Source organism: Gracilinanus agilis, chromosome 2 (genome assembly GCF_016433145.1).
Source record: "Gracilinanus agilis isolate LMUSP501 chromosome 2, AgileGrace, whole genome shotgun sequence".
In the NCBI taxonomy this organism is placed as follows: Eukaryota; Metazoa; Chordata; class Mammalia; order Didelphimorphia; family Didelphidae; genus Gracilinanus; species Gracilinanus agilis.
In genome coordinates, this window is record NC_058131.1 from 605,631,801 (window position 1) to 605,643,535 (window position 11,735).

Consider the following 11,735-nt stretch of genomic DNA (forward strand, 5'->3'; position numbering starts at 1 on the left):
ATGCCTTTTCACCTCTCATTTTGTGCCTTCTCATGCTTCCTGGTACCCTCCCCTCTGTACCATTAGCCTTTCAATGGCTCTCCTACCTTCCTCTCTGTCCAGATTTCCTCATAAAGCTCCTCATCTGGACTCATCCTTTTCCTAAAGTGTTCTGTGGCACAAAGCTACCCAATCACTTTCCCTCCTGAAGAAAACTATCTCTCCCTCTGTGCAACTGATCATAGCAAGATGGTGGGAGAAATTATTTGATAGAATGAATTCACAATAAGGTATTATCACTTCCCTGCTCAATCTTCATGGTTTCCAAGTGGCGCTTAGAATCATGGTACAATATATCAGGCCCAGAAGGAACCCTTAGATACTCTTTAATGGAATCCCTTCATTTTATACATGAAAAAACAGAAACCCAAGGTCTGTTCTCTAAGGTTCTATAGCTAACTAGTGACAGAGGTGGGACTAGAACCTAGATTTCCTGATTCCCAGATTAGCATTCTCCTGAACTATGCTTCAAAAAAATCATTTGTATTTATATCCCTTTCATTTTCCATAATTTTCCTCCTCCTCGAGACAGAGAGCTATTCCTTTTAATAATAGGGGAGAGAGGGGAGTGGGGGGGGGGGAGAATAAGAGAGAGAGTACAGTTCGGCAAAACTAAGTAACATTGATTGAGATTGACAGTATATGTAAGCAGTGCTTGACTACATAATATCCCCCAACTCTCACCTCTACAAAGAGAAGGGGAGGTGGTGGATTCTTAACTCTCTCATTTGGGGCCAAGTGTGGTACTTGTAAATTACACACCATTTTTGTATTTTCCCCCAATAATATTGTTGCAGGAATTTTGTACATCACACTGTCTGCTTCTGTTTCCTTCCTTTTAGATCAGTTCATATAAGTCTTCATACCACAAGATCTCTCCTGAACCTTCTATTTTAAAACTCACCTTCCTAGCTCAAAGAATCGCTATCCCATGGAATTTTACTAAAAGTATGGAGTAAATTCTTTTCTTTCTTTCTTTCTTTTTTTTTTTTTTGTAATAGTGGTGGCAGTGTGTGCGTGAGTGTGCATGTGTGAGACTTCCCAGATCTCTAAAATTCAATGCCAGAGGCAATCAGTAAGGACTGGACATGACTGGCAGTTTATTCTTTTGGCGATAAATGAAAAGAAATACATATCCCATGATACTAGGGCTGGAAGACTTGGGGAAACCCACCTGCCTAGCAAACAGGCCAATTTGATTTGAAAGTACTCCACAAATGTGGCTGACTCTGGAGCATCATTCACCTAAGGAAAACCACGCAGAGACTTGGGCATCACAGCAAGAAGTATAGGAGAGAAGAATAAATAAATAAATTGAATGAGGACTCAAGAAGCCAGGAAACATTAAAGAACAAACTCCAAACAAATTGGCAGCTGGCACATTAGCCAGTCTGTTCACTTACAAAGCACACCACATCTGTTTTGAATTAGCTTTATATAACAGCAACTCATTTTAGTCATCTTTAGCACATACCAATCAATAGCAGCTCTGGCTTCTATAGGGTATTTCAGTTGACAAAGAATTTTCTTTACAACTTGCTAAGGTGGGTAGTTCAGAAATTATTGTCCTTTCTCCACTTTTTAGGTGTTTTTAGAGGGGAGGAAACATATTCAAAGAGGATAAGCCACTTGCCCATAGTCACATAGTGACAGAACCAAAACTTGAACTCAGGTCTTCCATCTGAATTCCTAATGAATTGCCCACTACATCACTATGGTTTCTAGCAAAAAGAATTCATGAAATATTTATTCCTAGACTTATTTGTGGGATTTTCAGTCCTTTTGGAGTTATAACACTACTCTAACTTGTATGAGCTGTGATACTATGTACCTTAATAAACATTTATTTTTAAAATCAAAATTAAGAATTAATCCTGATATACATATTCATATATATATACATATATGCATGCGTATAGATGTACACACATTTTTAACATTCAATTTAAAATTAGAGACATGTTATGATCAATGCAGGGGCAGGAAAAATGACCGAATAACCTTTGGATTGTACCGAATTTTGTTTTCAATCACTTTTCACATCTGTTATATTATTTTTTGCTCACCAGGATTGTGAGGTGGAAAAAGAATAAGAACTCACATTTATATATCACTTCACAGTTTACAAAGCTCTTTCTAACACATGATCTCATTTTATCTAAAACACAGACATGGAATAATGTTATGAGGGAGGGAATTATTATCCCTATTTTACAGATGCGGAAATTGAGATTCAAGGAGGAGAGATGAATTTCTTAAGGTCTCATTATTTGTAAGTGGAAGGGTTAAATCTGGAACTAAGTTTTTTAACTTGTAAGGAGGACAGTGTTCAATTCTGGGCACATATTTGACTGTTCCCTTCCCCAGGGGTGGAATGTTGAGTACTAGATAAAGATAGATAGAACATTAACGATCCTTGAACACCTCTTGTGATTTAAAAGGAATTCTATAAACCCCTATTTTAGTCTTATCTTATTTTTTAATAATTACTTTTTAATCTGAATATAATTATAATTCAATTAATAATAATTAATTGAAATGTTTTCAAAATACCTGGGATTTTCTTGTCCTATGTAGATGTGCTTGTTTTGTTTTTGTTCATTTCTATTTGTGAATAAGTAGTTTATTTCCTCTTATTTTCTCTTATTGTTATTGACATCTTCAACATCTTTCTCCCCTCCTCTACCAAAGAGAGTTCACCTTTATGAAAAGGATTAGAAAAGTGAAAAGAAAAGTTATGAAAACTACATTTGTAAAGATCTTTAGGTTGTTTTGTCCACTTTAGTGTAAACCAGACTACCCCTAACAGTCAGTGGCCATCCAATGGTTTGACTATATTTGGAAAGAGCTGACTCCTTGGGAGCAGTTATATGTGCAATTTTATTTTCCTGAGGCCAAGACAGGTACCCAATGAGGTGCAGCAAAGTAGAATTTATGTATATCTTTTTCTACCTTTCCTGCATGAATGATTGTGTCCACTGAATTGATTTCTATGCTTCTAATAAACCTCACAGTAAGATAAACAAAGTGTAAACATTTGTCTTTTTCACTTTGAAATCCCAGACTTGATTAGCACACCACTTAAGAAGGACAGTGAGTGAAAAGTGGGAGAGTATCCAGAGGAAACCATATTGGTTGACTATGGTATTTGAAGGTTAGTTGAAGAAACTGGTGATACATAGCCCTTAAAAATGTAAAGAACAAGGCAGGTAGGTAGCACAGTGGGTAGAGCATCAGACCTGGGGTCATGAGGACCTGGGTTCAAATCTGGTCTCAAACACTTTCCAGTTATATGACCCTGGGCAAGTCACTTAATCCAGATTGCCTAGTCTTTACCACTCTTCTGTCTTACTGATAGTGACAGAAGATAAAGGTTAAAAAAAAACTGGAAGGACATTGTAACTATCTTTTAAGGGCCTTAATATGGAAAAGGAACTTGTTCTGCTTGGCCCTAGAAGCTAGAACTGGGGGCAACTAGTAGTACTCTTCTCTCCAGCACATCATTTAGTAAAGGAACAATTGTATTCAGTTCTCAAATGTTTAGAAGATGGGGACCAGAATGATGAGATGCCTGAAAGATATGCCATTTGGAGAAAAGTTGAAGGAACCTGGACATGAAGGAGAGAAGTCTTGAGAAGGAGGGAGAAGGCTGAAGTACAAAATATTTTAGACTTGATGTAAGGGAGAAAGAATCCTAACAATTAGTTATCCTAAAGTAGAATGAGTTGCCTCAGAAAATGGTGGGTTTCCCCTCAACTGAAGTCTTCAAGAGTGTATTATTAATTATAGGAGATGTTGTGGAATGAATTACTCTATAAATAACTACATATTGGACAAAATGGCCTCAGATCCTTTCACACTGTAGGATTGTCATTTCTTTTTTTGCTCCTGAGACCTTTATTTCATCTCAGCAAATATTCATTAAGCACTTACCCTGTGGAAGGAATTTTCCTAGTCTTATTTTTCAATATATATTTTTGTATTGTATTCAATATATATATAACTTTTACTTTGGTATTTTGGAGGATCCTTGATTCAGTCTGCATTTTTTCCCATGATGGGCAGTCAGTGAGAAGTTACATGTGGGGTCCTGGACCATCCATCATCACTTCTCTTCCACTACCACAAATGAGTGGATTTCTTTTATATGGAAAACTACCTCACTCACACACAGTGAGATCATGTAATCTCTGACAAAGAACACATCAGAGCAACTCCAGAGTTATGGCTTGTGGATTCTACCATTCACACACCAGCTTCCCATGTACTTCTTCATCAACTAATCAAGAAGTGTTTATTTAGTGACAAGCATGTGTCCAGTATCATGCCAGGCACAGTTGAGGATACAAAGATAGGTTTACATTGCCTGGGAAGTGGAGTGGGAGTGGGGAACAGAAATAACATGAGAAGGAATTTCTTTTACTTTAAATTTATTTATTTAGCTTGTTTGTTACATTAAAATTCCCAGGTATCTCCTTCCTTGAACTAGAGAAGGCATCATTTGACAAAAATATGTATATATAAAACTATGTCTTGTTCATTTCTTTTTACCAGTTCTTTCTCTGGAGGTGTGTGTACACAAGTCATTCTTCAAACAATACTTCTGTTGCTGTGTATAATATTCTCTTGGCCCTACTCATTTCATTCTTTGTATTTCACATAGGTCCTTCCATTTAAAAAAATTAATCTGCTCCTCATTTCTTAGGGTGTGGTAGTATTCCATCACAATCATAAGCCATAACTTGTTTAGCCATTCCCCAATTGACAGCTATCCTCTCAATTTGCAGTTCTTTGCCATCACAAAGAAAGCTGCTATAAATGTTCTAGAACATATAAGTTCTTTTCTTTTTTCCCTGATCACCTTAGAAAATAAACCTAATAATGGCATTGCTGAGTCAAAAGGCATGTTATAGAATAATTTAGTACAAGTTGTATGGTCCTGATTATAAGTACAGTGGCCATTCTGTGAGAAGGCAGCTATAGTGTAGGGCCAAAGACACTTGATTTGAATTAGGAAGACCTGGATTCAAATGCCAGTTCTCTTACATTCTACTTCTAGGATGGGAAAATAGCTTCTTCTCTCTGGGTCTCAATTTACTTATCTGTGAAATGGGGGTTTTAAACTAGAATAATCTTAAAAACTCCCTTCAGCTCTATACCTAGTGTTTCTAAGTATGTATTCACATACAGCAAGATTAGTAATGCAGACCTATTGTAAATTAATACAGACCCAATGAAAGCCCCCTCTTTTCTATCAAACCTAAAGAGAAGGCCTGATAGAAGCAAGAAGACACATATTAGGTCTCAAAGTATAATAACTTTTCATTGAAGTTGGTATAAAAGTTTATTTATACTGACTTTCATATAGCATATAGAGTATCTTTTCATATCCACCATTAAAATACAAATATAGGATAGAGAATTTCAGGTAGTTCATGTGAAAAAGTATGAGTTTTAACTGATTCAAAGTCCAACAAAGGCAAATGATGTGAAATGGCAGCCCCAGCTTGTTAATACACTCTTATGCTACATTAACCGAGGTGTGGTAATTAGGACAAGGGAAAATATTACCTTGCCCTCTTCCCCTGTTAGGCGACTTACTGAGGGAGAATTGTGTTCAGTTCTCACATGTCCAGAAAGTGAGGACCAAGAAGATGGTATGCCTAGAAATCATGCCATTCAAAGAAAGGTCCAAGGGAGTGAGACATGGAGAGGTCTTGAGAGGGTAGCAGAAGGTTTTTGGTCTCTCTTTAAGTTTTTGAAGGTCTATCATAAGGAATAAGAATTAGATTTCTTCTGCTTGGTTTCATAAGACAGATAGGAGTATTGGATAGAATTTGTAGAGAGGAAGATTTAGGCTCAGTGTAAAGAGAAATTCTCAAAGAATTAACACGATATAAAAGTGGAATGAATTGCCTTGGAGGTAATGGATCCCCATCCATGGAGGTCCTTAAACAGTCTTGCCAGAGATATTTTAATGGGACTCGTGCTCATGTATGGGTTGTACAAGATAATCTTTCTATCAGAGTCATACCACTAATGTGGTATGACATCTTCGCTGATGGGAGAATAAATTTCAGAATGGAGAATCAGTTATATATTCGGAAGACAAATCTGCAAGACATCTCATCATTGGATGTCACAAATCAGATTCTTTCTCTGGTTCCTAAGAAGTATAGAATCTGACTGTGGACAACATAAGAGCCTCAGAGAAAAACAAATGCCACAGAAAGCCCTTACTGTTTTTCCAAAGACATATTTGGACCCAAATATGGTAATAAGAGAGATAATTGGAAGAAGAGACTCTCAACCACCATAGCCAGGCCTCCATAAGCTTCTTGAATACAATAGCCATTCACTTTCTCAGTCTCTAGTAAACCACAATGGAACTGTCCCAAAGTTGGGCCACTCTTACTAGAACATAAGAACACCAAAGATGGTGAAGAGCTATATTAAATTTTTGCCATATATGAAGGGAGGCCTCGATACAGAGTCTTAACTAAGTTTAGCTCATTCCCAAGACTTATCCCAGAACAATTGCCCCCATTAAGACCTCTTCTACCATCTGCTGTTGCTAACATGTTCCAACCACAGATCTGTGTATATGTGTGTATGTCAGCATATCTGGCCCATGCTGATACATATCTATCCTTTCAACTTTGAGATTTTGTGATCAAAGTGTAGCTTCAAGTAATATCTAAGGCAAGACTACATTAAATAATGATGGAAGGACACAAAAAGAGAATAAGATGCATGAAGGGAGATTGTAAAGATAGGGAGATAAAGTGAAGCTGCTGTTCTACCCATGGTCAGCATATTCAACATGCACAATCTTGTGAATGGGTACAGTAGATCTTGTGAAGAGCATCCCATCTCCAGTATCAGAATCATCTTAAATCTTGGAGTTGAGGAAGAATATTAGAAGCCATCTAATTCAGCTCCATACCTGATGTAGGAATCCTTTCTGTGACATCCCAGATAATATGTTAATTCCCCACTTGAAGAGGGATCTTCCAACAGTTCATTTCATTATAGAACAATTCTAATAGTTAGAAAGTTTTATTTTCTTATACTGAGCCAAAATCTGCCACCTCAAAGTTGAGCTTATTGATGCAAAGTCTGTCCTTTTAACAAGGAGCAACTAATTCCCTTTTCTCATGTGAAAGCCTTCAAATATTTAAAGACTACTCTCGTGTATTTCCTTGGGGCTTTCTTTAGGACAAATTTGCTTGTTTTCTTCAATTATTCCTCATTTGACATGACTTCCAAACCCTTCACCATCTTAATCATTCTCTAGAGGCATTCTATTTTGTCCTCTAGGATACACTATAATTCCATGGTCTATCTGTCATAAAGCATAATGGTAATGCTAGGTCATATGATCTGGACAGTATACTGTTGTTAATGATCCCTAAGGTGATTTTAGCTTGCTCAACAGCAGCATCACATTATTAGCATATTGGATCTGTGGTCAATTAAACACCACTTTTCACATTAACTGTTGCCAAGCCAGATATCCCCTTCTATGTTTGTATATTTTAGTTTTTGAACCCAAATGGAGAGCCATACATTTATTCTCATTAATTTTGTTTTGCCATTTCTAGTGTGTTAATGACTTTGAATTTTGATTCAAATATCTATCATATTAGCTCTGTTTTCTAACTCTGTGTCATCTAAATTTTTTTTAATTCAATTTCATCTTATTTTCAAGTCTGGAGTCTTTCCCTCCTTTTCCTCTCTCCCCTATTGAGAAAACAAGAAAAGCAAACCTGTTAGAAATATTTTTAGCCAAGCAAAAAAAAAATCCCACATTGTCCATCTCAACTCTGCCCCCACCCCCCCAAAACCCCTAACAGACTAATAGTCTGTATTCTGAATTTATTGCCTCTAGGCCAGCATTGGGAAAGCATTGGCATGTATGCCAATGTTTCCCCTCTTCCCAGTGCCAAAGCACATTTTTTGCATGCCTGCCCCTTCAGCCAGCAGCCCAATGTGAGCACTTCCTCCCTCTGCTGTCTGGGGTAATGTGAGGTGCTCAAAGGCAGCTTGAAGTTGCAGTTTGGGCACGTGAATTTGAAAATGTTCACCAATGCTGCTCTAGGCAATGTTTCATCATATGCCTTTTGGAATTGTGATTGGTTATTGTGTTTATTAGTGTTCTTAATTTTTTTCTAAGTAGTCTTTACAATAATATTTTAGAAATTGTTAGGTCACCTGAAAGTGTGGTATGTCCTTTATGTATTTATCTAAGTCACCAATAAAAGGTCAGAACTCTATGTCACTTCAGTAGAAACTTCCAAGCTGACAACAATCCTTTAATCAGTGCCTGTTGAGAATCCACAGAACTTTTATACTAACTCATATCATAGCATCTTATTCTAAAAACATCAAAAATAGTTTTGTTTATTACATTTTGTTCTAAAGTCAAGTTACATTATATGAGTATGGCATTCCCTTGATCTGCCAACTGATTTAATCAAAAAAGAAGAAACTAGGTTAATCTCGAATAACTTGTTCTTGATGAATTCATTTTACTTATAGTGATCACCATGTTCTTTGCTACATTTTCAAATATTCATTTAACAATACATTTTAAAATATTGCCAGAGATTTATCAAGCTTATATACTTGTAGTTGCAGTGGTGTGCATATTAGAAATGTAAAGAAGAGAACTAAGTCAAGGATCTTCTGGGCAGAGCAGTATGGCTCTGGAAGTCTATGGTTCCTAGGTGACTTGTTCTCATGTTTCCATTCATGATCTTCTCTATTGGGTGTGACCTTGGGGTTGTCTTATGCAATGAACTATACTACAAGTTGCCTGATGCCTCAATCACCAGAATTTATGAAGCTGTGGTTGATGATTATGTCATAAGGCCAGAAATGGATATATTCTTGATAACACCCTCTTTATTTTCTTGACTATTGGAATTCATAAGACTTTCACAATGATAACACCAGCATACCAGGTCATCAACTTTTTTTATTTCACTTGGATAGTTTGGTGAATAGAATACAAACCTTAGGCCAGTAACTGAAGCTAGTACAGGTATTCATTTTATGAATTATTATAATCACACTCCTTCAGGGCCTCCTTTAATGGATGCCTCAGGCAATGAGTATATCTCTGCTTTTTTTTTAAAGAGCCTAAAGGAAGAAAGAGCATTTATATAAACTGGTCTTTGGAACTCAGCATTAAATTTTTTTCCATTGACTCGTCATAGAGAATGTTCATCATAGAGAACATGGGAAAAGATGAATTTGGTTGGATGATGCCCTTGTTGGGAGAAAAGAAGCTCTTTAATGGGAGACTACCGGAGCTTAAAGATCAGCTTTGGTTGGTTTTTATGGTTGCATATCTTTGCAGAATGAGAAATACAGTACTTTCAATATTGGATGTAAGGCAGGTAGAGAAACTAGGATTTGCATACACTGACGTGTCCCACCAATATTTCAGATTGGGAGAAGGCAGTTCTTCTATCACTAAATAAGAAGATCCAAGACTTGTTAGTAATATATAGAACATCAGGAAAGCCAATATGATTGTTCATCTGGCTAAATGTAAGCCTGAAAGATTAGAAGAAAAGATAAGTTTGGGGTCGATGAGTGGAATGCACTACCAGGCAAGCCAAAGAACCCTGAAGCTCAGACATATGGGGGTTCTTTGACAATGATAGACTCCTCAGCCTTGCCATGACCTTACTTTAGAGGGGGTGTCCTTAATTTTATGATCTAGCACTTATAGTGAGCTTAGTCCTGGGACAATAGAAAGGTGCCCTTAGGAAAATAGAAGAAAGTAAGGATTAGATTGGTAAACCTTATTTCCTCAGTGTTCTGCCATGTTAGCCTGACTGGTGTTACCAGGACTGGAGATGAGAAAAATGTAATTTCTTCATATGAGTATGGATCTACCATAAGAGCATAAACAACATGCCAAAGCCACTTAGGATGAAGGATGACAGGTACTTAACCCTGGAAGAGATTTCAGAGCAGTGTAGAAATGATTTATATTTCCCATTTCAATCTTGCCTACAAGAAGTTTGGGCCAAGAGGCTTCAAGTGTAGAAGTATGAGAAGCCTTCAGGGGATAAAGCTGGTTGTAGCCTCTTCCTCAGCTGAAGACAACAGAGAAAGAGAATAAGGTACAGGACCCATAATTTATGACTCCAAATCAATCTCTGAAAATATAAGAGGGCACAGGAAATGATTCCCAGGAATTCAGGAGAAGGGCAGAAATGAAGATCAGCTAAAAGAAAAGGTGTAGAGAGCACTAAGGCAGTTTATAAATTACTTTTAAAAAACCCCTTACCTTCTCTCTTAGAATAATACTTTGTATTAATTACAAGACAGTAGAGCCATAAGGGTTAGGCAATGGGGTTTAAGTGACTTGCCCACACAGCTAGGAAGTGCCACTTAGCTGTCCCCCTATAAATCACTTTTACAGGTGCTATGTTACTGCCTTAGGATGAAATGAATGAATAGTGATAAGAAATGGAAACTTTTTTCTGGTATAAACTTGTTCCCCATCCTGCTTCACTTCCTTCATTCCCTAAAAGGGTTGGGTGGAAAAACACACAAGTACCCCTTTTCTGGAGATTGAGAGAGGATAGGGTTTAGATGAATAATACTATTACCATGATCATGGAGGCAAAGCAATTGATCTGTGGGGACAGAAAGGTAGCAGCTACTGTCAATGACCTTGACAAGGAAAAAAATTATCTCTCCCACCCTGAGTCTGAATGTAGGCAGCTCATAAAAGCAGAAAGATCCAGAACTTCTGGACTGGTGTTTAGGCTGGTCCACTTTACCAAAGCTACATATATAGCTACAGAGCTGTGTTTATTAGAAGGAAGGAGAGTAAGAAAGAGGTGAGACTTCTTTTTTTGTGGAGTAGTGAGGCACTGACTGTTCCTGAACAGCTTTCCTTTTGAGAGTGTATTTTATCTCTTTTATCTCTTCCTGCAATGGTCTTGTTCTTGGGCAAATCTTACACACCAAATTATGCTGCAAGTTGCCCGAGCTTTTCAGTAGAAATAATACAAAAAAATGGGTGAGGATGACTTGTTGGAAGTTCAGTGACATTTGTATCTTTAGAAACATCTTATGGGGCTTTCTGTAGACTCTTGAACATAGTCATTTCAAAGGTTATAGGACTTTTTCATCACATCCCTGAAGATGTAGGAAAAAAGAACCAGTAATAACTTTAGATTGATGGAAGAAATGGAGAGGGAAAAGGCCCTACTCAAATGTACAATGCTTTAAATCATCTTGGCATCAAACATAAAGTAAAGCCAGTGGGCAATTAGGGAATGGGTTTGGAGTGAGTGGGAAAGAAGAAGACACTCTTTGGTACCTGCTGAAAAGAGAGTTGGATTGAGGTGGGCTGGTATGGAAGATAAACTCTTTCATATTTTTGCCCAGAACTTTTAAATGGTACTTCACTAATGTCTTCCTGGATTCAGGACCAGATTTAATATGTTTTTAGTCTGAAAGATGGCTTTGAATATGAAAAACTGTTCTTTTCTTTATAATGGAAATCAGTCCTCTCTTCCTTCCTTCTTTCCTCCCTCCCTTCCTTTCTTCTTTCCTCCCTCCCTCCCTCCCTTCCTTCCTTCCTTCCTCCTTCTCTCCCTCCTTTCCCTTCTTTCTTTCTTCCTTCCCTCCCTCCTTCTCTCCTTCTTTTCTTCCTTCCTTCCTTC

General features: G+C 37.4%; 1 protein-coding gene across 1 annotated transcript in view; it reads left to right on the forward strand.

Annotated features, from left to right (window-relative positions):
- IL16 (interleukin 16) overlaps positions 1-11,735 on the forward strand; it is a 168,749-nt gene that overhangs the window by 59,281 nt on the left and 97,733 nt on the right. The gene's annotated exons all lie outside the window — the stretch shown is intronic.